The 17,500-nt window shown below is 32.8% G+C and overlaps 1 protein-coding gene across 2 annotated transcripts in view; it reads left to right on the forward strand.

Moving 5' to 3' along the window:
• HOXB3 (homeobox B3) overlaps positions 1–17,500 on the forward strand; it is a 68,309-nt gene that overhangs the window by 31,610 nt on the left and 19,199 nt on the right. Inside the window, exon 1 of one of the 2 annotated variants that reach the window (XM_056549101.1) lies at positions 8,756–8,802. The exons of the other annotated variant lie outside the window; for it this stretch is intronic. The gene's annotated coding sequence lies outside the window, so the exon portion shown is untranslated. Of the gene's footprint in view, positions 1–8,755; positions 8,803–17,500 lie in introns of those variants that run through there. 2 annotated transcript variants of the gene reach the window in all.

Genomic DNA, 17,500 nt, shown 5'->3' on the forward strand with positions numbered 1-17,500 from the left:
CATATATATATGTGTGTGTGCGTGTGTGTGTATAATGATATAGATATATATACAGTATGTGTGTGTCTGCATGTTTGTATAGTGATTTATATATATGTGTGTGTATGTCTGTGCATGTGTTTGTGTGTGTGTGCATGTGTGTATAGTGATATTTTTTTATATTTATATATATATATATATATATATATATATATGTGTATATATATATATATGTGTGTGTATAATGATATATATATATATATATATATATATACAGTATGTGTGTGTGTGCATGTGTGTGTGTGTGCAAGTATATATAGTGATATATATATATGTGTGTGTGCGTGTGTCTGCATGTGTTTGTGTGTGTCTGTGCATGTGTGTATAGTGATATATATGTATATATACATATATATATATATGTGTGTCTGCATGTGTGTATAGTGATATATTTTTATATTTATTTATCTATATGTGTGTGCATGTGTGTATAATGATATATATATATATATGTGTGTGTGTGTGTGTGTGCATATGTATATAATGATATATATATATATATATATATATATATATGTGTGTGTCTGTGCATGTGTGTATAGTGATATATATATATATATATATGTGTCTGTGCATGTGTATGTGTGTGTCTGTGCATGTGTGTATAGTGATATATATATATATATATATATAAGTGTGTGTGTGTGTGTTTGTGCATGTCTGTATAGTGATATATATATACATATATATATATATGTGTATGTGTGTGTATAGTGATATATATATATATATGTGTATGTGTGTGTCTGTGCATTTGTGTATAGTGATATACATATATATATATATATATATATATATATATATATGTGTGTGTGTGTGTGTGTGTGTGTAGAGTGTGATATATATATATATATATTTACTGTATATAGTACTAACAAGGGAAAAGAATGTGGAAAGGAATGAGCAGTGGGTTCATCTGCAGGGCAAACCAGTGTGATGAACAGAGAATGACCCAGGAAACCCTCTGACCTCTGTGAGGCCGGACAGTGCGGTGTTTAACATCTCCTACAAGGGGCACAACTCAGATCTAAAGTCAGAAATCTGTCCAGAGAGGTGATCTGTATCTGTGAGGGCTGTGGGGGCTGCCTGGAGGCCCACACTTTAAATGTAATCTCTGCCTTCATGCTTACTCCCCCTATAGTTTTAACAAACAGGCAACACTACAAAACAACACTGTATCTGTAGATAAGTGGTAAGTGCACACTCCAACAACAACTGTGGCCCTGTTGTTGTATAAACGCAGTCCTACGTAAGAACACAGTACTTGCTGGATCACTGGTCACTTAGTCACATAAGACAGAAGAAATGGTTCTGTCTGCATCAGTGTTTATGTCATTATATAATACGCTTTGTGCTGTTTCAGTCTTTTGCGCCCATTTACCATGTTTTTTTGTATTTATTTTTTATTTTTTTTGTACTGTATTCTGGATGTCATATGGCTGTAAAATATGCATCTTATTTTAGATTCCCTTTTTTCAGGCTCTATTGACTTCTAGGGGGGGTTGATTTTAGCAAGCGGCTGATGGGAGTGTGCTGCACATTGAGTTATGGAGGCTTTGTATGGAAATATATGAAATGAAATCGCATGGATGTGTGCATTGGCCCATTGACTTGGACCCTACTATGGTGCAAAACAAAAAGGAGCCAAAATATGGGCTGTTGGCATAAGGCCTCAGAAATGATGTACCAAAATCAGTATGGATTAGGGCCTTGACTATTCAGGCCTATAATTTGGATCATTTGTGCAGTGTTTTCCAACCAGGGAGCCTGCAGCTGTTGCAAAACTACAACTCCCAGCATGCCCGGACAGCCGAAGGCTGTCCGGGCATGCTGGAAGTTGTAGTTTTGCAACAGCTGGTAGTGTATTAGTTGAAAAACAATGGCATTCAGCCATACATTACAGCCTCAGAAAATGTTATCATTTATGTCAATAGCAAAATGAACTCACTTTGGAACAAGATTGACCCATACAAAAAAAAAAAAGTACAAAAAAAAAAGATACTATGTACCTTTGTATGTGTTTTGTCTGGTTTACTCTGCATACAAAAAAAAATTAGGTATAAAAAAAAAAAGTGCTTCTGCCGCAGATTCTCTCAGCTTTGGTGCAAAAGAAAACTCTATAGGCAGCGATATTTTTTATTTAATCAAATGACCAATGGCTTAGAAGAACCCAACGAAAGGTTAATAGGGTCCACTGGGCTCTGCTGGTGTCCATGTAAGACTACCGTATAGAGATGAGCGAACTTACAGTAAATTCGATTCGTCACGAACTTCTCGGCTCGGCAGTTGATGACTTATCCTGCGTAAATTAGTTCAGCCTTCAGGTGCTCCGGTGGGCTGGAAAAGGTGGATACAGTCCTAGGAAAGAGTCTCCTAGGACTGTATCCACCTTTTCCAGCCCACGGGAGCACCTGAAAGCTGAACTAATTTATGCAGGATAAGTCATCAACTGCCGAGCCGAGAAGTTCGTGACGAATCGAATTTACTGTAAGTTCGCTCATCTCTAGTAAGGTATACATTAGCTTAGGTTGGGGGGGAATACCCCGAGTGTATAGGGAAAACATGATGGGAACAAAGGGGAAAATTTGGAAGAATCAATCTGATTGGTTGCTATGGGCAACTGCACCACTCTACTTCTACACAGGTTTTGATAAATCTCCCACATAGTCTACGATATCTATCGCTGTATAGTGGTTTCCCTTATAAATGAAAACATAGATGTAAACAGAATCTAGGACCTTAGGCACAAGCCAGTAGGCCTTTATGGTGGTTTCAGTCAGTTCTGTACTAAGGAACCACTTGTTCTGCCACCATATATTCCATTAAATCCAAACTCTTGGAGTAGGTAATCGAGCATGAACCATATATTTCTTTTGTATCTATATTTCAAATTATGAAAAAAAAAAAAAGGTAAAGCTCTTTTCACATGTACTCAAAGCTCCATTAGGAGACTCCTTTACAGATTCCATCTTATTTTCCATAAAAAAAAAAAAAAAAAAAAGCCATCCTGCATTATTTTATTTTCTGGAAAAATGACGGACACTCCAATGGAACCCCAATGGACCCAATTAAAGTCAATGGCATCCATTGGCAATTGTGGTCTCCGTTATGTGATGGATCCAGTACTGCTGTTCCTCTATACAGCACAAGTGTATTAATTAGAGATGAGCGAACTTACAGTAAATTCGATTCGTCACAAACTTCTCGGCTCGGCAGTTGATGACTTATCCTGCATAAATGAGTTCAGCTTTCAGGTGCTCCCGTGGGCTGGAAAAGGTGGATACAGTCCTAGGAGACTCTTTCCTAGGACTGTATCCCCCTTTTCCAGCCCACTGGAGCACCGGAAAGCTGAACTAATTTATGCAGGAGAAGTCAGCAACCGCCGAGCCGGGAAGTTCGTGACGAATCGAATTTACTGTAAGTTCGCTCATCTCTAGTATTAATAATTTATTACAATTTATTCTTCAATGTAAACAACCACTCTAGATCTGGATCATTTATTGTACTATATGGAGGTTCTATTCTTACAAAAGACACTCTCCATACCCAATATAGAACTGTACTATGGTCTCCGAATATACAATTATATAGCCCTTATAAGCCCTGAGATACCACAGTTAGGCTGGGTTCACACCACGTTTTTCAAGTACGGTTCCCGCGTACGTTATCCTTATTGAAAACGCATGGAACCGTATTGAAAACCGTATACATAGACAAATTATTGAAAACCGGATGCATCTGGTTGCGGACGGTTTGCTTGCAATACGTTTTTTTTCCCGTACTCAAAACTGTGGTTGACCATGGTTTTGTCTCCGGTTTAAAAACCGCACTGCAACCGCATAAGTTTTTTTTTTTTAACATGGACGACAATGGGAAAAGCACAAGTATACGGTTCCATATGGGAAAACCGTATACGGTTTTTACTTTGCACATGCGCATTTGCATCATGAAGTTAAATTTTTTTTTAATTAATTAATTTGAAAAAAAAAATTCAAAAACGTTTGTTTTTTTTATTTTTATTAAAAACGGACGGAGCCGTATGCAATTTTAAAAACAGTATACAGTTTAAAAACGCAGTTTACAGTTTACTTTTTCCGATACTGTTCCATCCGTTTTTTTACATACGGTTTTCTTTAGAAAAACTGATTGAAAACAGTATGGCAAAAACGTGATGTGAACCCAGCCTTACATAACCACAATCAGTAATAAAGAATAAGATTGAATTGCCTACCCATAGTACTGGTGTGCTGCCACAGCCCCCCCCCCCCCCACGCATGTTTCGTGACCTTTATCAAGGTGATACGTAGGACATACACATATCAGTGTACATTACAGTGTGCAGTATGGCATTTATCATGGAATATTGTTGTGCCTTGTCCTTTTACAATCTCTGATCCATATTGCTTGCTATCTACATCAGTGGTCTTCAAACTGTGGCCCTCCAGATGTTGCAAAACTACAACTCCCAGCATGCCCGGACAGCCAACGGCTGTCCGGGCATGCTGGGAATTGTAGTTTTGCAACATCTGGGGGGCCACAGTTTGAAAACCGCTCATCTACATAGTATGACATTAGCACCATATAGAGAATGTATACCTAATGTAGTGTTCCCAAACCAGTGCGCCTCCAGCTGTTGCAAAACTACAACTTCCAGCATGCTGGGAGTTGTAGTTTTGCAACAGCTGGAGGCACACTGGTTGGGAAACACTGACCTAATGGAATTGCTATGGATCCTAACTGCACTTTTGTGCATTAGCCATGAAACTTGCAGATGTGCATGCATTTATACAAGCATATGGATATGCCTATACATTCTACAAGGCCTAATTTAAGACTTGTGCTGCCTCAGGCCCTTAATTTTAACTATATGCACTCCATTAGGGGGATTCCAAAAACGTCGGAATTTTTTCTTGTAGATCTGTCACATATAATACGTCCTATATAGTAATAAAGATAAAATGGTAAAATCATTCACAAATCCACAATATAAATATGGTTGTGGCTGCAAATCTGCAGGTATAAAATTTACAGGAGTTTTAACATATGTGGATTCACTCAAAAAGGAGAAATCTTATTTTCTTTCTCCGTGAAACAGCATGGCGGCGGCGGCAGCAGCTACACCAAAACAATTCTTAACATTGTCAACCTAGGCCCAGACCCATAAATGCTTAATAGTGATTACAGCCCTGATATTGTAACCAAATATGAAACAATATTCCCTTATGATATTTACTTAGATGACAGATAAACTGATGGATAAATAGACAGAAAGGATAAAAATCCCCAAAAAAACAAACAAAAATAAAATAAAAATTTAGGTAAACAAAACTGCAGCAAATGAATAGAAGATGGATAGATAGTAAGATAGATAGATAGATAGATAGAAGATGGATAGAAGATAGATATATACAAACAAAGAATAAGTTGGCCAGCACTATTGATTCCAAACTATTATACGTATACGTATTGTATTGCACATACGGGGGAGTGGCTACCTCCATGTTGGTTCTTGCACCCCACCCACCTCTATCAGGTGTATATAAGGTGATTTGGATGTTCCAGATCCTGCAATGCCTGCTGATCTATTCACACAGAGGCATATTCATAGTGTAGGGTCCGTCCCAATGAGGTCACCTTACCGTGGTGGGACGGTCCAAGCTATTTGGCCGCCAAATTGCAAGCTAAGTATCTCACTATTTCATTACTGCACCATAGCTGAATAGCTTCTCATGTTTTATCTATATCTTTGTGCTAGCAGTGTGCTTCTGTATTCTCCTGTTGCTAGATAGATAGATAGATAGATAGATAGATAGATGATAGATATATAGGAGATCGATAGATAGATAGATAGATAGATAGATAGATAGATAGAAGATAGATAGATAGATAGAAGATAGATAGATAGAATATAGATAGATAGAAAGTAAGATAGATAGAAAAATAGATAGATAGAAGATAGATAGATAGATAGATAGAAGATGGATAGAAGATAGATAGATAGGAGATAGATAGATAGATAGAAGATAGATAGATATGAGATAGATAGATAGATGGAAGATAGATAGATAGATCGATAGATAGAAGATAGATAGATAGATAGAAGATAGATAGGAGATAGATAGATAGATAGGAGATAGATAGATAGAAGATATATTGATAGATAGACAGATTGATAGATAGGAGATAGATAGATAGGTAGATGGATATGAGGAAGATAGATAGATAGATAGATATGAGATAGAAGATGGATAGATAGAAGATAGATAAGAGATAGATAGATAGAAGATAGATAGATTGATTGATAGATTGATAGATAGGAGATAGATAGATAGATAGATAGATAGATATGGGGTAGATAGATAGATAGAAGATAGATAGATATGAGATAGATAGATAGATAGATAGATAGGAGATAGATAAATATGAGATAGATAAAATATGATGGATGAAAGAAAGAAAGAAAAAAATAGAAAGAAAGAAAGAATAGCTATAATAGGGCAGATAGACTTGCAGAAAGATAGATAGATATGTATATAGATAGAATATGAAAGAAAGAAAGAAAGAATGAATAGGATAGATATATATGAGATAGATATACCTGAATTTGTAAACACCTATTAAACAAGACATATGCATTCCTAAATTTTAAAGTATATCCATATATATTCAATCCTACTAATTTTCAGCAATTATTTATTTAACAAAAAAAAAAAAAAAAACCTTGACTGTGCTGGAAAAGATAGTGAGAATGAATTGCTGGGATCGCTCGTCCATTGTTCTGCACTGAGGGCTGACACTCGGAGATTTCTCTCAGTCAGTGTCCTCAATGACAGATTTATGATGCCCAATAAAACTGGCTTGTTTAAATTCCTAAATCAATCTCCGTGCTCATTATATAAACTTTACCTTTTATCTGACTAAAAGGCTTTGAAGCCCTCACCCAGATGTCTGGCTTTGTAGCTTTTTTTGTTGTGTTTGGGCCAATGTCCACGAGAGAGGCAAATGTTTTATTTGGGTACATAGCATCCACCACCGGCATTGTATATGAGCACTTTATATGTCTATAGGTTTTATCAAATAATAACATAACAAGCTTTACAGTTTGGTGATGTTAGATAGATATGAGAGAGATAGATAGATAGATAGATAGATAGATATGAGAGAGATAGATAGATATATAGATATGAGATAGAAAGATATGAGATAGATAGATAGATATGAGAGAGATAGATAGATAGATAGATAGATAGATATGAGAGAGATAGATAGATAGATAGATATGAGATAGATAGATAGAAAGATAGATATGAAATAGATATGAGATAGATAGATAGATATGAGATAGATATGAGATAGATAGATAGAAGATAGATAGGAGATAGATAGATAGATAGATATGAGATAGATAGATAGATAGATAGGAGATAGATATGAGATAGATAGATGATATGAGATAGATAGATATGATACAGATAGATAGATGATAGATAGATGATTTGAGATAGATAGATAGATAGATAGGAGATAGATATGAGATAGATAGATATGAGAGAGAGAGAGAGAGATAGGAGATAGATAGATAATAGGATATATATATATATATGATATATAGAGAGATAGATATGAGATAGAGAGGTGATAGGATAGATATATAAATAGATAGATACATAGATAATAGTATATATATATATATATATATATATATATATATATATATATGAGATAGATATATAAATAGATAGATGATAGGATAGATAGATAGATATGAGATAGATAGATAGATATGAGATAGAGAGATGATAGGATAGATAGATATGAGATAGATAGATAGATAGATAGATATGAGATAGAGAGATGATAGGATAGATAGATATGAGATAGATAGATAGATAGATAGATAGATATGAGATAGATAGATAGATATGAGATAGAGAGATGATAGGATAGATAGATAAATAGCTAGATAGATACATAGATAGATATGAGAGATAGATATGAGATAGATAGATATGAGATAGATAGATAGATAGATAGATAGATAGATATGAGAGATAGATGATAGGATAGATAGATAGATAAATAGATAGGAGATAAATAGATAATTAGATAATAGAATGGAATAGATAGATAGATAGATGGATGATAGGACAGATAGATAAATAGATAGATATGAGATAGATAGATAGATAGATAGATATGAGATAGATAGATATGAGATAGATAGATAGATAGATAGATATGACATATAAATGAGACAGATAGATAAATAGATAGATAGATACATAGATAATAGGATAGATAGATTTGACTGTTTATGATACAATGTAACAAATATGACAGATACGGTTACAATGTATATCACAATATCAACATTGTTTAGTGCTAGATCTGTCTGAATATATATATATATATATATATATATATATATATATATATATATATATGTTATTGTGTCCCAGTTCCTGGCATAAAAGACCCCGGTGTTTTTGAGGAAGGTCATAGTGGTCCTCTGTGTATGGAAGTGAGACCCCCTCCTCCTCTCCCCCCCCCCCCCTACCCTGTCACGTGATTCATTAAATAATTAATGCAGAGGTTGCAGGATAGATATGTATTCGTCAGGAAAATCGCAGACATGGTCTCCTTGTGTCTGACGTGAGATCCAAGTGTCCTTACAGCGCAGCCTATGGCAGATAGAGAGAAGGAGAGGAGAGAGAGGCTGGCATAGGAGAGTGGGATCAGAGCCACACCGGGGGCTGGATTATTGTAAGTAGCGGGGATTCCCTCTGTCTGGCTGGGTCCATGTAAATTTATTATTGTGTCTTATTAATGTTATTGTCGTAAATGGTGACAAATCGCGATCTTCATTTCCTGCCATCCGTCCTGACTATGTGTGTTTATAACCACAGAGGCGATCAGACAGGATTGTAAGGTTTATTCCCATACAATGGCCTTGATTTATGACAATAGGGGGTGTCAGCGCGGTGCATTGTGTGTTTGTGGGAGAGTTGTGTTGTTTATGATGCTGTCCGCACTGAATCATTTCTCAGGATCACACTCTGATGAGAAGCTCAGCTTTCCCTCCACTCCTATCCAGGAACAGAAGGGACATGGCCGGCCTGGGAGCTCACATTACCACACTGCAAGAATGTGTCTGAGCTTCCAAATCACTGTTTCCCAACCAGGGTGCCTCCAGCTGTTGCAAAACTACAACTCCCAGCATGCCCGGACAGCCTTCGGCTGTCCGGGCATGCTGGGAGTTGTAGTTTTGCAACAGCTGGAGGCACCCTGGTTGGAAAACACTGCTCTTAATTAATGGAAGTTTTTACACTTTTACCTGTTTCCAATAATACAAAACACAAGAAACGGCTGTAGTTTCTGTGGAGGAAACTGAGCAGTAAAGGGTGTATTCCGATGTCTGTCAGTACCTGCTATATACTTTTAAGCGCTATTTCATTCATCACAATGAAATTATAGACATAACCAGGAGGTATTTATGTACAAAACAAAGATCACATCAGAGAAAGCCAGGAACAGGTGAAGCCTATATATAAAAAGGATAAAAAGCCATTCAGCACAGGTATAGAACAGCATCTATGTACAATACTGTACTATACTATTCTATACTATTCTATACTATACTATTCTATACTATTCTATACTATTCTATACTATTCTATACTATACTATTCTATACTATTCTATACTATACTATACTATACTATTCTATACTATACTATACTATTCTATTCTATACTATACTATTCTATTCTATACTATTCTATCCTATACTATTCTATACTATACTATTCTATCCTATACTATTCTATACTATACTATAATATACTATTCTATACTATTCTATACTATACTATACTATTCTATACTATACTATACTATTCTATTCTATACTATACTATTCTATTCTATACTATTCTATCCTATACTATTCTATTCTATACTATTCTATCCTATACTATTCTATACTATACTATAATATACTATTCTATACTACTCTATCATATACTATACTATTCTATCCTATACTATTCTATTCTATACTATAATATACTATTCTATACTATACTATACTATTCTATTCTATACTATACTATTCTATTCTATACTATTCTATCCTATACTATTCTATACTATACTATTCTATACTATACTATTCTATACTATACTATTCTATCCTATACTATTCTATTCTATACTATAATATACTATTCTATACTATACTATTCTATACTATTCTATACTATACTATTCTATTCTATACTATTCTATACTATACAATTCTATTCTATACTATTCTATACTATTCTATACTATTCTATACTATACTATTCTATACTATTCTATACTATTCTATACTATACTATTCTATACTATTCTATTCTATACTATTCTATACTATACAATTCTATTCTATACTATTCTATACTATTCTATACTATTCTATTCTATACTATTCTATACTATTCTATACTATACTATTCTATACTATACTATTCTATTCTATACTATTCTATCCTATACTATTATATTCTATACTGTACTATTCTATACTATACTATTCTATACTATACTATTCTATTCTATACTATACTATTCTATTCTATACTATTCTATCCTATACTATTCTATTCTATACTATTCTACACTATACTATTCTATACTATACTATTCTATACTATACTATACTATTCTATACTATACTATTCTATTCTATACTATTCTATACTATACTATTCTATAGTATAGAAAAGAATAGTATAGTATAGAAAAGAATAGTATAGTATAGTATAGTATAGTATAGAAAAGAATAGTATAGTATACTATACTATTCTTTTCGATACTATACTATTCTATTCTATACTATACTATTCTTTTCTATACTATTCTATTCTATCCTATACTATTCTATTCTATACTATTCTATACTATACTATACCATACTATTCAATACTATACTATTCAATACTATTCAATACTTTACTATTTTATCCTATACTATATTATACTATCCTATACTATACTATTCTATACTATACTATACTATTCTATTCTATATTATACTATTCTATACTATACTATACTATTCTATACTATACTATACTATTCTATACTATACTTTTTTATCATATACTATACTATTCTATCCTATACTATTCTATTCTATATTATACTATTCTATACTATACTATACTATTCTATACTATACTATTTTATCATATACTATACTATTCTATCCTATACTATACTATTTTATACTATACTATTCTATACTATTCTGTACTATTTTATACTATACTATTCTATACTATACTATTCTATCCTATACTATACTATTCTATTCTATACTATATTATTCTATACTATCCTATCCTATACTATTCTATACTATTCTATGCACTATTCAATACTATACTATACTATTCTATACTATTCTATCCTATACTATACTATTCTATACTATTCTATACTATTCTATACTATACTATTCTATACTATTCTATACTATACTATACTATACTATTCTATACTATACTATACTATTCTATTCTATACTATACTATTCTATTCTATACTATTCTATCCTATACTATTCTATACTATACTATTCTATCCTATACTATTCTATACTATACTATAATATACTATTCTATACTATTCTATACTATACTATACTATTCTATACTATACTATACTATTCTATTCTATACTATACTATTCTATTCTATACTATTCTATCCTATACTATTCTATTCTATACTATTCTATCCTATACTATTCTATACTATACTATAATATACTATTCTATACTACTCTATCATATACTATACTATTCTATCCTATACTATTCTATTCTATACTATAATATACTATTCTATACTATACTATACTATTCTATTCTATACTATACTATTCTATTCTATACTATTCTATCCTATACTATTCTATACTATACTATTCTATACTATACTATTCTATACTATACTATTCTATCCTATACTATTCTATTCTATACTATAATATACTATTCTATACTATACTATTCTATACTATTCTATACTATACTATTCTATTCTATACTATTCTATACTATACAATTCTATTCTATACTATTCTATACTATTCTATACTATTCTATACTATACTATTCTATACTATTCTATACTATTCTATACTATACTATTCTATACTATTCTATTCTATACTATTCTATACTATACAATTCTATTCTATACTATTCTATACTATTCTATACTATTCTATTCTATACTATTCTATACTATTCTATACTATACTATTCTATACTATACTATTCTATTCTATACTATTCTATCCTATACTATTATATTCTATACTGTACTATTCTATACTATACTATTCTATACTATACTATTCTATTCTATACTATACTATTCTATTCTATACTATTCTATCCTATACTATTCTATTCTATACTATTCTACACTATACTATTCTATACTATACTATTCTATACTATACTATACTATTCTATACTATACTATTCTATTCTATACTATTCTATACTATACTATTCTATAGTATAGAAAAGAATAGTATAGTATAGAAAAGAATAGTATAGTATAGTATAGTATAGTATAGAAAAGAATAGTATAGTATACTATACTATTCTTTTCGATACTATACTATTCTATTCTATACTATACTATTCTTTTCTATACTATTCTATTCTATCCTATACTATTCTATTCTATACTATTCTATACTATACTATACCATACTATTCAATACTATACTATTCAATACTATTCAATACTTTACTATTTTATCCTATACTATATTATACTATCCTATACTATACTATTCTATACTATACTATACTATTCTATTCTATATTATACTATTCTATACTATACTATACTATTCTATACTATACTATACTATTCTATACTATACTTTTTTATCATATACTATACTATTCTATCCTATACTATTCTATTCTATATTATACTATTCTATACTATACTATACTATTCTATACTATACTATTTTATCATATACTATACTATTCTATCCTATACTATACTATTTTATACTATACTATTCTATACTATTCTGTACTATTTTATACTATACTATTCTATACTATACTATTCTATCCTATACTATACTATTCTATTCTATACTATATTATTCTATACTATCCTATCCTATACTATTCTATACTATTCTATGCACTATTCAATACTATACTATACTATTCTATACTATTCTATCCTATACTATACTATTCTATACTATTCTATGCACTATTCAATACTATACTATACTATTCTATACTATTCTATCCTATACTATACTATTCTATACTATACTATACTATTCTGTACTATACTATACTATTCTATACTATACTATTCTTTACTATTCTATTCTATACTATTCTATACTATACTATTCTATACTATACTATTCTATACTATTCTATACACTATTCTATACTATTCTATACTATACGATACTATTCTATACTATACTGTATTATGCTATACTATACTATTCTATACTATACTATACTATCCTATACTATACTATACTATTATATACTATACTATACTATTCTATACTATACTATACTATTCTGTACTATACTATTCTATTCTATACTATACTATACTATTCTTTACTATTCTATTCTATACTATACTATACTATACTATTCTGTACTATACTATTCTATACTATTCTATACACTATTCTATACTATTCTATACTATACGATACTATTCTATACTATACTATACTATACTATTCTATACTATTCTATACTATTCTATACTATACTATTCTATACTATTCTCTACTATACTATTCTATACTATACTATTCTATTCTATACTATTCTATACTATTCTATTCTATACTATACTATTCTATACTATTCTATACTATTATATACTATATTATTCTATACTATTCTATACTATACGATACTATTCTATACTATACTGTATTATACTATACTATTCTAGACTATACTATTCAGTACTATACTATACTATACTATACTGTATTATACTATTCTATACTAGACTATACTATACTATACCATACTATATACTAGTAACCGTCACCAACGGCATCAAAACCAGACGGCAACAATGGAGCGTTTGTTGCGTTTCTATAGCTTTTGAAAACGGAAAACCTCCAGCTTGGTCGTTGGTAAACATCTATCCTGGCTGCCAAGAGGAAACATTTACACCCCCTAGTATCAGGGTCACCTCAAACCAATCTACCAAGTCACCTACAGCACATAACTATTTACCTTACATTCACGGTGATGTGATTCCCATTTTAGATCTGATCTCTTGATAGTTTTTTATGTCATCCAGATTCAGTCCAAATATCATATTAGGAGTCAAAACAATAGATACCTGGCAGGTAAGAGTTAAATAATGACAAAACTGCTACAATGAATGCACACATTACAGGAAAGGGTTTCTAGTAGACCCACGATGCTTCAATGTCATTATGGCTATATACCCCCATCGAGAAATACTAATATGGAGAAACAATGTCTATCTATCATTACCATCCTTAGGTTACAATACACATATATGGGGTAAGTCCTATGCTTGGGACCATACATAATAGGACAAAGAGAGCCTGGAGTTCAATTTCCCACCGTGGTACATCCAGAACAATGCACAACCACTTTATTCCTTTAATCATTTACAATACAAAGTTAATGTTTATAACACACTGTCCACATTATACTCTATAAACGAGATACACAGACACTTAGTAATACTAATGTTATCAACATTATTGCATTTGTAAGGAAATTTCACCCATATACAATCATATTTACATTGTACACAATATTATGTACATACAATCATATTTAAACAGTCATGGGCTATTTTTCCAGTATATTTTTCCAAATATGTCAGTGTCTTTCTTGGGTAGAAATCTGGTACTGTGTTGTCCCCTCTTGATCTTCATTTGCTTATATTTTATATACTACTACAACAGTTATTGTTTACATTGTTAAATGATAATGTTAATGAAAATATTTATATTGAGTGATGAAGAGAGTAATATTATTTAATAATGTAACAGAGAGGAAAGACATGACAAAATATATGGAAAAATATACATGGAATGTTAGGAGAAAGAATGAATGTGAGAGAAAGGACATGAACACTATAGGGTTAATATGGAGGAGAGAGAACTGGAAGAGATGAGTGTGTATACACAGTGCTCTGTGCTGTAGAGTAGGTTTTGTATAGGGGTAGAGTGTGATGGAGGATGGACGTGGTTGTAGTGTTTGCAGTATGCTGGCATTGTCTGGTAGTGTGTGCAATGGGATATTTGTATGTATGTGCTTGTGTTTTTGAATAGAAATGATAACCAACTGATGCATACAATATATCGGTTTGCATTTTTTTTAAATGTATTTTAGCACAATTATGTAGCCCAGAGAAATTGATAGAGCCTATCAAGTGATTCTGGCCTTTTTTTTTTTGGTAATTTTGTCTTTTATGTTAAATATGTTTGTGTGAAAAACATGATAAAACTACCAAAGTATTATAGGAGTGATAGATGCCTTTATTGGCTAACTAAAAAAAACAAAAACATACATGTATGTTTGTAGGGCACTGAGGCCCTTTTATTAAAACAAGATTATAAATGAATGCACAATATCAAAAGATAGTACACTAACACAACGTTTTGGCTATTCACTATAGAACACTACCTCGATGCGGCCTTATGGTCTTTGGGTGTTGAAGGTTTTGTGTGGTGTGTAGTGTAAGACTCTGACCTGTATGGGCCATTTTTGTTCTCTCTCCTCTTACCTCAATATTGTGAGAACCTGATGGATTCACAACTCATACCACATTGTTTCACACACACACACTGTATATGCTGTAGCCATACATATACACCCAACAATACACACACACACACACACACACACACAATTACTTGCACCAAGAACACATGAAAACTCCATCTGATAGACACTGCATACACTATAAATGACCATTTTTGTTCACACCCATACCTAAACAACACACATTAACCCCATGAACAGTATCTATGCACTAATCCACCCCCTTTTTGTCCTGGTCTCTTCACCATATTGACCACACAACCCTTGCATACTACACATAGCCCATATAATGTGCATGCTGACACCAGTATTGTTTTAACCAGTGTTTCCCAACCAGTGAGCCTCCAGCTGTGCCAAAACTACAACTCCCAGCATGCCCGGACAGCCAAAGGCTGTCCGGGCATGCTGGGAGTTGTAGTTTCGCCACAGCTGGAGGCACACTGGTTGGGAAACAATGGTTTAAACCATAGCAGATATCACAAATGCATTGTGTAACGATCCAGATCCCTTTGTGAAGGTGGCTAGCCACATTTTGGGCTGATTTTATCGCTTTGTTCACATTCATCCGGTGCCTCAAATTGGACGCCGGATGGTCTGATACGCCGCATGGCGACGGACAGGGGAACGCATCTTGTGCATCTTGTGTTCCCCAAGAGGTGCCCCAATTCTCTTCTGACGTCAGATGTGGGGGAAGGGGGGGGGCTTTTCACATTAAATTCGAACACTTCCAATCTTTTGTTCTTAAAGAAGATAAGCCACTGTAGAGGTGTTTGCCAGCTTAGGCTGGGTTCACATATATCAGTTGTCCGGCACAGTTTCCCTCCAGCGTGCACCGGAGGGAAACTGATGCTAGAACTGATCCCATTCATTTGAATGGGACAGTTCACAATCATCCAGCGTCTCAATTTTGACGCTGGATGGTTGGACATGCCAGAGGGCACTGGACTGGGGAACGCAGCTTTGTTGCCCAGAAACAATGGACGCCGCATGCCATACAACTGATGACAAGTTGTCATCAGTTGTGGCATCAGTTGCGTCGAGATTTAGGCTGAGTTCACCTATGTCAGATATATGTGAACCCAGCCTTACTGACCATACAAATAGTGGCCAATCAATTGGTAATCCACTGGTAGATCAAGGAGGAACATAACAAACAAACAAAAAAACATAAAACACGGAGAGAGCATGCGCAAAGTGCCAAATAGTCGGCACATTAGCCAACCATGCCATACACTTGCATTTTCACAATGACTGGGGTCCACTAGGGTTTTTATGACAACAATAACACTGTAGACTGCTATAATGCTGCTGCCATAGATAGTGTAAATGATGACAAAACCCCAGGGTGAGAACAGATGTGAACAATCTTACAAGATCCAATTGTCTGGTCTTTCAGGTTGCCCTATTTTTCTTAGGGAGAAGCAGAAAAGCGCAGTAGATTTATAGCTAGAGGGGCACATTTACGACTGTAATTTTTTTTAATTTTTTTTTTTGCAATATGTTTTTTTGTGAAAAAATAGATTAAAAAAATAAAGAAATAAAAACAAGTCCTCAGCCAGTCCACAGATT

The sequence above is a fragment of the Hyla sarda genome, chromosome 12 (genome assembly GCF_029499605.1).
Source record: "Hyla sarda isolate aHylSar1 chromosome 12, aHylSar1.hap1, whole genome shotgun sequence".
Taxonomy (NCBI): Eukaryota; Metazoa; Chordata; class Amphibia; order Anura; family Hylidae; genus Hyla; species Hyla sarda.